The 11,388-nt window shown below is 37.0% G+C and overlaps 1 long non-coding RNA gene across 1 annotated transcript; it reads left to right on the forward strand.

The window, feature by feature from the left end:
• The first annotated feature begins 2,984 nt into the window (after positions 1 to 2,984).
• LOC140247013 (uncharacterized) lies at positions 2,985 to 6,184 on the forward strand. Its single transcript, XR_011902578.1, has 4 exons — positions 2,985 to 3,069; positions 4,337 to 4,498; positions 5,147 to 5,292; positions 6,165 to 6,184. It is a non-coding gene; the product is annotated as an uncharacterized lncRNA (long non-coding RNA).
• The last annotated feature ends 5,204 nt before the right edge of the window (positions 6,185 to 11,388 follow it).

Raw genomic sequence — 11,388 nt, forward strand, 5'->3', positions numbered from 1 at the left:
TATAGTAGGCTAAAATCATATAATTTCATCATTCTTATGAGAAGGGTTTGAATCTAATGACCTTCCACTCGTTAGATATTTTTTTCTCTTTATTGTCCTTCGAGGGACATTATTTCCTTACAAATATCTGAAAAAGTTCACAAAAAACATACAGAGAGCAAGATGAACGAACATAGAAAATAAGGGTACAAACAGTGGCGTATCGGGGGGGGGGGGCAAGGGGGGCACGTGCCCCGGGCGAACGAAGTGGGAAAAAAAAAAAAACGAAGAAGAAGAAAAAAAAAGAAAAGAAGAAGAAGGAAAAAAAAATCGCCCGGAAGGGGGAGGGAGAATGGAGGGGGGGGGGGGCAGAAAACCAAATCAAACAAGATAAAAACAAACCATGATGATGACGCGGACAAATTGACAATGTTTTTTGTGTTCACACAAAAATTCCATGTTCTGTGAGCTGAAATACACAAATTTTCGGCTCGCTCGCTGCGCTCGCTCGCCAAAATTTATAAAAAAGAAGGTAAGAACAAAACGTGACGATGACAAAATGACAGTGTCTATTGTGTTCACATATTTCATTTTATATTTAGCAGGCAAAATGTTACACGGAGCAGCGGCTGCAATTTGTTTCGTTCTGAAGCGATCGCCAATTGGATCAAAAGAATGCGCCAACGGTTTCGAACATAGGGGGGGGGGGTGCAAAAAACCCCGAATCAAACAAGATAATAACAAAACGTAATGATGACGCGGAAATATACAAATTTCGGCTCACTCGCTCGTACTAATTTAGAGTATTTTTTCAAGTCCTCAATTTGTTGGTATAATCGTTATCCGTAAGGCCGTCACTATATCTTGATTAGAATTGTAAGATTTAATAAGCAAAAAATGACAAGAGTTTCATGATTTGTAAGCTGAATTACAAAAATTTTCGGCTCGCTCGCTGCGCTCGCTCGCCAAAATTTATACAAAAAAATGAGAAGAAGATAAGAACAAAACGTGACGATGACGCGGACAAAATGATAATGTCTATTCTGTTCACTCATGTCACTTTATATTTAGCAGGAAAAATGTCACACGGAGCAGCGACTGCAATTTCATTCGTTCTGAAGCGATCGCCGATTGGATAAAAAGAGTACGCCAACGGTTTCGAACATACGGGGGAGGGGGCGCAAAAAAAAAATAAAAAAGATAAGAAAAAAATAACGTAATGATGACGCAGAAATATACAAATTTCGGCTCACTCGCTCGTACTAATTTAGAGTATTTTTTCAAGTCCTCAGTTTGTTGGTATAAATCGTTATCTGTAAGGTCGTCACTATAATTGTGAGATTTAACAGTTTAATAAGCAAAAAATGAGAAGAATTCCATGTTTTGTAAGCTGAAATACAAAAATTTTCGGCTTGCTCGCTGCGCTCGCTCGCCAAAATTTACATAAAAAAGATAAGAACAATACGTGATGATGACGAGGACATATACAAATTTAAGCTCACTCGCGCGCACTAATTAAGAGTATTTTTTAAAGTCCTCAGTTTTTTGGTATAAATCGTTATCTACAAGGCCTTCACTATCTTGATTAGAATTGTAAGATTTGGTAAGCAAGAAATGACAAGAATTCCATGTTTTGTAAGCTAAAATACAAAAATTTTCGGCTCGCTCGCTGCGCTCGCGAGCCAAAATCTATCAAAATTCATTACAATTAAATCACCCTCAAAAAGATCCCTTTTAAGTGCTTGAAAAAGCATCATGTGGACTTTGTTTAAAGTCCCTACCGGGATGGGGTTGGGGTTGAACACTTTTTCAGAAATTAGGGGCGCAATTTTCGTGCTTGCCCCGGGCGCCGTTTTCCCTAGATACGCCACTGGGTACAAACAATTAGTTGTCAAAATCATATCATCACATGAATTTCGATTCCTCTGGTGAAAGTATGCTTCAAATATTTCCAAGACACTTCATGAGTGTGACATTACCTCAACATATTAATTTCCGCTTCCACAGTTAATCAAACATATTTTTTATGAAAAAAAGAATGAAATTCACAATAAGCTCTGTACTAAAGTCTGTCAATAATGCGTATACATTCAATGCATTTGTTGTATAATTGAAGAGTTTGTTCACAAAAACCGATGAGTCCATTTTTGAAGATTTTGAAGTACGGTCTCTGTCATAAAGTACAAAATAATACCTTACGAATTATGTATTAGTCAGTACATTATAGAGGTACATTTTTAATGTTATGGTCAAAAGAAGCAAATATTTTCTTATTATTCTCTTTATTTTTCTTGACCTTTAATCGCAAATATCTCCATTCGGCAAACGAAAAGCTCAGTTGCAAAAGGTACTACATCCATTTTCCATCAAAATCCACTTTTTGGTCTTGATGTACTTATTTTTAGGACCTCTTTACACCTATACTAACGAAAAGTTGAATTTCCAACCAGAAAGTGTTTAAAAATTACATTCAAAAATCAGTTCGGTTTCAAAAGGTACACACTAAGAAATCAGGGTTCAATTTGGGGTTGACTTTGACCCAATGCACCCTTGCGTGGACTAGGGTTGAATATTTAACTTCTATGGGTGCTATTTACTCCGAAAGGGGTTCACTTTTGAGAAAGATTAATTTTTGAACCTCCAAATAGAAGAGTTAGTCTGCTACAAAAATCTAGATCATACTGTTGCGTTCAAACATGTTAGGATTTGTAATGCAGTATCAGTAGTGATTTGAATTTTGGATGATGTTCATCTTTAAGATTGCAAATCAATCAATATAAAGATGTTTGTTGGTGTTTGATAAAATGATATAGTATTTTCTGTTCGTGCCAGTTTCATAAACAGTACGTGAGCAAAGACTAACACGCCAATCCCGGAAATTAACCAGTCACAGCAGAGAAGACGATCGAGGCTCCGTTTTTTTTTTTAAGCTCGCATCGCCACCGCATACAGCGAGCTAGCTATGTGTACATACGTGTCACAAAGCAAAGCGTCGCGACAGTTCACTTCCATTCGTTCTAGAACTCCCATGCAATTGCATTGAAGCAGGGCTTTCTCGTTGCAAGACTAGCTGATTTATACAAGATTAAGGTGAGTAAATGATCACAAATCATGACTTATTTGGGTTGCGCTTCTGTGCGGCTAGATCTTTCATTTCTTCGGTAATAATTTCAATCGTTTGTCGTGCCGTTCTTTGTTACCACGTTCACGCGTGTATTAATACACTGTATGTAAAATCACATGACCTAATGCAGTAATGGGGAGTAATACGGGCCTTTTTACGGTTACTATACTACTGCCATTTAGGGATCGACAAGAAATAAGGCAAACCAGTTTGCATTGTTTAATCTAATGGTAGTTTAATGTATAGTGATTTGTGATACTGTTTTGTCTTCTATTGCATGTGCTTATGAGACAGTCGAGACTGACTTACTGTACAGTCTACAGAGTCAGTAAGCTAACTGTTGCGACCTGCCCGAACTCGAAGCGTTCGGGCTCTTTTACAACTGTGTATGGGACTAAGACTCGATCGCGCACTGTCACTAGTCATATATCTGCATGCCCCTGTACCCTGATACAGTCTGCATGATAAGCTATGTGAGAGTCGCGGTCCGCGGTGACATGATACGGAGGGATACCGGTGATTGAAACACTGAATGAGAGAATGTGCATCAAACTGTACTAAGGCAGAGGAGGTACAGCTAGTAATCATCAGTGTGAAAGAAATTCCTTCTTACTTGGGCTTGGTTGTACAGTGCCGCAGTCAGTACCAATTACAGTACACAGTGCAGACTGAGTACAAAAGTTTCCTGTACGGTATGTAGTGGCCGACTAGCTAGACTAAAAAGGTTTAGCTGTGTCAGTGTGGCAAGGGTGTGAAGCTGATGATACCGGTACTGATTATCAAAAAAAAAAAACAAAAAAAAACAAAAACAAAGAAGAGATATTTTAAGTAGATCTACATTACATGTATACACTCTATATCTATGGACATGGTGAACAACAGTCAAATTATACTGATTTCGAGGTGAAAATACAAGTTGCCAGCAGCGTTGTAAGTCATGTAGCAGACTAGTATTAAGTGTGGGCAATCTATATAATAGCCTATTGACATCGCCATGCGCTGTGCAGACATCATTGATCTACATATTAAACTGGTGGGTGGTGGTAAATTTGAGGTTACAATTGTACAACAAATGTACGTTACTCAGACCCTTGTGCTTTGTATTGCATTGACGGCACTGTTACCTGCAGATTTGTTATAGGGCCTACTGCACATGAACAGTTCAATATAAATTCAAATTTCTGTGTTGTCATTGCAAGTTTCTTTCTTTTTCCCCTTTCTTTCTTTCTTCAGGTCAAAGGTGTTTGAAGCATCCTTGTCCTTACAGCAAATGAAGGATGTTGTTTGTTTCATTATGGACTATGCTGCGCTGAATTGCATCCTACTCCCTGGGAGTATTCTCGGTATGAAACCTGATGTCAAAGCTTCTTCTCTACTTGTGACACCAAGGCAAAGGTGAGTTTTCTCTGCAGGCCAGGAAAATGCACATTTGCTCCCTTTGATATAAAAACTGTTTTCTTATGAATGTTGCAAATGCAGCATTACTTATCTGTAAGAGTTGCAAAGATCGAATGGTTAATCTTGTAAGATTAATTGCAGTATGCCATGCAGAGTCTTTGTATCACTGTTGGCGGAAGGTTTTCAAAAGGGGGAGGGGGGGGGGGACTTCCTAGTTTCATGAGCTAACAAGCAAAAAAAAAAAAAAGGCCGCGAATGCAACTTCTGGTGCCACTTCCAGGTTTCAGCTTACAAGCAAAAAAAAAAAATCAACAAAACAAAACAAAAAAGTATTCAGCGCAAAAACAGATCCTTATGGTGCTCACACTTTGAGGTTTTTATCTACATGTATTTCTTTCTAGTGCCACTTACACACTTTCGGGTAAAGAAAGTTGGGGGGGGGGGGATTGGGACCCGAAGTGGGGACACCTTATAATGTTTTCCTTTGTATGGTGCCGAAAAAGTAGGGGCCCGAGTCCCCCTGGTTCCTGTGGCCATATGTATAGCATCCAATTCTTTCTTGCACAGCTCTACATTACTGTTGTTTTTTAGTTGGATTATCAAAGATGACATATCATGTATTTGGTTTACTTTTGTACTTAATAGATTTAACGCAGGAATCGCAACACTACAACGCCAAGGAAGAAATAAACCTTGCCAACATTTCGCAAAGTCCGGAAAGGTCTGCTGCCATATGTCGCTGCCACCTAACCTGCAACTGACCTGTAATGGATCTGCCAAAGAACAATACTGTGAGTTGATCACGAAACTGCTGTGCCTCATTTTTTTTTTTTTTTTTTTGCATTGTATATTCAGATGTATTACTTATGGAACTCTTTAATGCATCAATCTTTATACATACACACAGTGCACTCATGTTCTAATAAATAACGTTACAACAAAATTGAAATTGAGGCCATAATGTTACTGGCTCTACATTTGTTGCTTTATTGTTTACTTGTTTGGTTGTAACAAAACTTTGATAAAACGAAAGAAAACTGTAGGCCCTGAGGACCTCATTATAACAGGAGTCCAGTGTATACTGGGCCAAATACGCTGTACCGAATTGCTGATGCAGTCACTGCATCAACATAAAAGGAGGATGATCCTGGACAAGACATCTGTCCCAGTATACGACTGGACTGGTCATCTCTCTTCTCTCAATCAACAGTTGTTCCCAGTTCAAGGTTAATCTGCATTTTTGCATTGAATGTGAAAACTCTGTACATGATCAGTATGGCCTTTTTCATGGAGAGGGTTGATGGCCCCCACAAGTAATTTTGACTTCACCTGTTCTTCATTGGCATATATTTCATCCAGATGGCAGAACATTTTCAAATTTTCAGTGTAGAGTGTATGGTCTATTAAAGTTCTAGAATTACATTGTACATAGCATTGATTTGAGATTGTTACCCTGCAATCAAATTTAAGCTTAAGAGGGTGTGTAGAGTGTGTTGTGCTTGTGATTTGTCAGGAAAGTGCAACCCATAGAAATGTTCAATTTGGTGTTTTCCTTCTTCCCAGAAATTAATCTTCTCAATAAATGTATGATATATTGTACATTTTTGTATCACTATACAGAGGAGAGTGTAACACTTTTGTTGTTGTTGTTGTTTTCCCCCAGGTATTCTGCATGACTGAGGCGACTTCTTCAGCTGTCTTCGTGGAATGAATCGCTACCACTTCACTCAGTTCTACAGATGCATCTATGATGAAACCTTTGTCCAGGGCAATCAACTACAGTCTGAAACAGTCTTCATAAAATCAATGTAGAATACTGGCAGGTAATATTGTGAAGAACACTTCATGGAATGATTTTAAAGAAATCACTGTAGATTTACAACCCTGTGGCTACTTGTATGATGATGAGTTAATACTTGTATCTGCTTTGCATTGTGTATCATCCTCTGCCTAAATGACTAAAACACTAAAAAAAAAATGTATTGTTTTGTATGCTGACACTTTGTACAGTACTATCATCCTCGAGGTTGTTATAGAAATTCTTGCAGCTATAATAGAGTAGTTTGGTTTTCTTGTCATTCTCGCTTATGAATATAAGCTGCATTTTGATGTTTTGGGTGGAAGATGAATTTTAGCCTTGAGCCAGCACTGAGAATTACACTGCAGTACAGTGGTATCATTCAAGCTTTCTGTATAAAGCTGGACAATTCCTGTACCTTCCTGTTTTATGCCTCTCCTATCCTGCCTATGCTATCGTACTATTATCTCTGAGTGTTCCTCTGTCTTCTATCATATCTCGTACTATATACAATGTGATTCTAGTTACAAATGCCATCCCTATATCGATGGAATAGACATATCCCCATACTTTTGGTTAATTGGATGCTGTTAGAGGAAGGATGGAGGGGGGTCCTTTTTCCTTTTTTGCTTGTCACAATTTGCATGTGTGTGTGTATTAGTGGTGTTGATTATATATTTTATTGCAGTTTCAGCAAACTTGGTATCCTTCTTTTCCATCTGTTATGTAACAGGTGAGGATACTAACCTTTACAATTATTGTATGTAAACATTAGCCATGTAAAGATGTGTTCACGGAAATCCTACTAATATTTGTGTACTGTGCTTTGATTACTTGTTAATGATCTTTATCTTTTTTGAAGGTTTCTAGATAATCTTTAATTTATAAAGTATTTTCATTCATTTGCATAGACATGTAGCTGGAAAGTATTGTGGCCATTTTGTTTCCTTCTATGCATGTGGAAACTAACCATGAAGGTTTTGTAATGTACATGTATACTTTTTATTCGACTGTTTTATTTGTTTTACCTGAATTCACTGTGTTGTAACTGCTTGCACATGCAACATCTGGAATTATCAGCTCTGCTTTCTTTGGATGATAAAAGTGTACTTTTTGCACAACGCACATGGATTGCAAATGTTTCATTTTTTTCTTGTGCTTGGGGAGATTTTTATGTTTATTTTTTGTCATAAAGAAATTCTTATAGGGAAATAAAATGATGTAATGATAATATAATGACAGACCTTTGATACATTTCTTTTTTCATCAGGGAATATTGTTTTCCCTTATTTACAAAATTTGAATATACATTGTATTTCATTACTGTATGAGTATATGTTATGTACATGTATTGTATTTAACTTTTTCTATTGTACATGTATTACATTATAATGCAAAAACTTGATTTGACTTAATCTTTGTTTTGAATTATAAAAACCTAGCCTATAAAATCAATACATGTGCATTTTTGTGTGAATGCAGAAATGCATCCATCTTGACAAATGAAAGTGACAAGTTTGTATGTACCAAATGATGAACTGTACTTAGATAATGTACGAAAATGGGGATTTTCTCTTTATTTAATTTTCCTCGTTTTTTATCATCCCAAGACTTTATTAAACAAACATGAAATGTAATCATCTGTGATGCAGAGATGTTTTAATTTCTCTGTACAAAGTGTGTGCCAAACATGAAGTATGAGCAGCATGTACAATGAATTGGTGGTGGCATTGTTAAGGAGTATGTGTTGGCATTGCTAAGGAGTATGTGTTTGATTGAACAACTGTGAACACTGTGCTGTACTTTAAGCTTGAACATCTCCATTATTTCAGCAGGATATATAATATATATAATATTGTATATTATATATATGTCTATTTAATACATGTATTATATATATATATATATATATATATATATATATAATATATGTAACCCATTAAGGAGGAAAAATAAAAACCAGGGAGCGTACATGCACCGCAAAGGGTTCAATTTTGATATCTGAAAAGTTCAAGAATTAACCCTTTTGGGTGGAAGAATGAACCTTTTTACAACCTTGAGGTTAAACAATGTATCCTTCAGAGGTTCAATTTTTAACCTGCCTGGGTGCAAAAAATAAACCTTGAGGTTCAGTTTTGAACTCAGAGGGTTCATTTTTATGGAATTCAAAATTGAACCCTAGACAGGGGTTCAAATTTTGAGGGAAAAGGGTTCATTTTTATGGGGTTCAAAATTGAACCCTAGACAGGGGTTCAAATTTTGAGGGAAAAGGGGTGCTGCTATTGCATCACGCCTAGAGGTTCAATTTTGAACCCTGATTTCTTAGTGTGTACTACATCCATTTTAGTTGGGTTGCAAAAGGTACTACATCCACTCCAATGACATCATCGGGAAATTGGCCAATCAGAGAGCAGTGTTGGCTTGACCCTCTACCATTGTCTACTGACTTTAATCCGTAAACAATAGAAGTTGGCTTTTGGCTTTTGGGCTTTCTGTTAAAAATCACCATGCAAATCTGACCAAAATCTTGAAAAACTCATCACATTTCGATCAAGCAATGTAGGAAAATGAAGGAGAACTCATTGGTAAAACAAACCATCCTAGGAGAAGGATCGTGAGTTAAAAGCAGTCGACAAGAGTAAAGGAGAAACGGCGGAGAAACTGGAGAAATTACGCCACTCTCATGTAGTCCCACGTACCGCATTTACTGTTAGTTACCGGTACCGTGCGTTGCTGCTAGGGTGTTGAGTTTGATCCATAAATTGTCCCCAGAATAAAGTACTACGTTACGGAGCCCCTAAGTTTTGTCCGTGACCCCAGCCTTCGGCTGAATAAATGCATTTTCGGGACCCCCTTTTTGTGGCCCCTAGGCTTACGCTACAGGATGTGACTTGCCAGCAATTCATTTTATTGACCTTTGGCCTCATCCTAATATGATGAGACCACCAAAAAGAGTGACCCTTTTCAGCTGAATAAATCGTTTGGACGCCCGGTCTAGGACGTTCGCTGTAATTGTCATAATATTTTATACCTTAATACATTCTTATTTTTCTCTTCGCAACGATTTCTCTCTCATTTCCTATGTAGCCTGATCATGCTGCGACCAAACAGAAAAACAAAACAAAACAAAACAAAGCAAATCCCCAAAGTGCTCCGCAATCACATTTAGAAAACACTGAAACAAAAACGGTGAAATGACGGAAGAAGTCTGTAATAGGCATGTGTCAAGAAGAAACGTTAAAGTTTTAGAAGGACGCGGAAGCAGTTGAATAAAAATGAGAAGAAACAGAGAAGGGATCGAGCTCCAACACACAGAGAAAAGAATGGCCAGTGCACTCCCGTTATACCGAATTTCTCTGGAGCCAAAGCTCCTCCAGACTGGAGGAGTTTTTTTTTTTCGAAATTTTTTTCGAAATGTCGTCATAAGCAAACAAACATAATGCAGTATACAACAACCGTCTGATGAAAACACGCAAATCCTCCGTTTATCAGGACATGGTGTTTTTTTTTTTTTTTTATTCTCATCAATGAGACAGAGAGATCGTCAAGTTTTTTGTGCTGTTGTGCTTACTTTGAAAACACATGTTAAAAAAGTGATGATTTAATAATAGGATGAAGGTCGCACTTTGATACGTTCGCTCTTCCAAAGATTCGTTACTCCGAATGTCCAAAGGTTTGTTATTCAGGAAATTAAAAAAAAGTTCGTTTTTAATTCAGGAGGTTTCTTATAAATTTTCTTATTCCGAAAGTGTCTTAATCCGAAAACAAAATATTAAGGTTCATTATTCTTTAGGTCCGTTCCTCTTAAACAGATGGGCCTAATATTCGTTTAGGTAAAAACGATTATATTGAGGTTTTTGAAATCTGGAGGACTTGGTTGTTAATTTATTTCTCCACATTGGGATAAACAAACTTGATTTTCCTGTTCCAATTAACAAACATTTCGATTGATTCCTATCATTTACCGAATAAAAAAGCTTCATGATTATAGGAACCTTAATCAATTTTCGGATTGACAAACCGTATGAATAACGAGCCTCCGAAATGACGCGCTAAAAGCAATGTTTGTTATAACGAAACATATTGTATGATATCGAAGTCACAAACATCCATCGAAGTTATATGGACTTACTGTGTCTCGTTATGAACAAACTTCGGAGTATCGAACCTTATATTTCTGAGTAATATAATAACACAAATTCTCCTCGGTAGCAGGGTGTAACACAAGGAGCAAACGCAGAGGGATTTCTTCCTATACACATTGAAACATATTCGTTTGCCCTCCTCAGCTAAACTTCGTATTTCGGTAACGGAGCACATTTCTTATGTTTTTCTATGTCGATTCTTTGTCATATTTAGCTGTGACCATGTTCGTTATAAGCAAATTTTGCTTTGTAGACTTTAGATAACAAATTTAGGACCTGAATCTTTACTTCGTGATTACGAAATTTTGATAAATATATTCGTTCTCAAGGATGCACTACGTCACTAAGATTACACGTACGTTTGTTCGTTCATTTACGAGAGATGGAAAAGGTGTTTTCTTTCATTCCTCATCATGGAAAGAAAAACAAGCTTTTGTAATTGAAAATTGGTAATATCTATTTAGGATTTTGCAGAGGAGTATGTTCTTGACATGAAATCGCTGTTTGTTGTGAATATAATGCATTTCTATACTCAAGAGAACTGCATTGTTCCATATCTTGTTTCTTCCGAACGTCCGTGAGCTATATGCGAACCTCCGTAATGAAAACTATGCTGTTTGTTGGGTTATAGAGACTGCCTAGATCAGATGCATCTTAAAAAGTATCTTATTATTTGGGAGTAAGGATTAAAGTATGGGATAGTGAAATAAGAGGTCGAAATATTGAGTTTCTGTAAAATGCGCGTAAATAGGAGAAAGTGTTTAGCGGAAGAGCAAAATTTCAACAGAAATGACGAATTTCATTATATCATCAGTTGTCTACCATTACGTACAGGTTAAGAGTACAAGCTTAATATTCTGTCAACACATTCACATGTCCCTTAAAGGTACTAGCCCACATTTGCAAACCCACGAAAATCAAAACTGCATAAAACAGGTCCACTA

This window comes from Diadema setosum, chromosome 3, assembly GCF_964275005.1.
Source record: "Diadema setosum chromosome 3, eeDiaSeto1, whole genome shotgun sequence".
Classification (NCBI taxonomy): domain Eukaryota; kingdom Metazoa; phylum Echinodermata; class Echinoidea; order Diadematoida; family Diadematidae; genus Diadema; species Diadema setosum.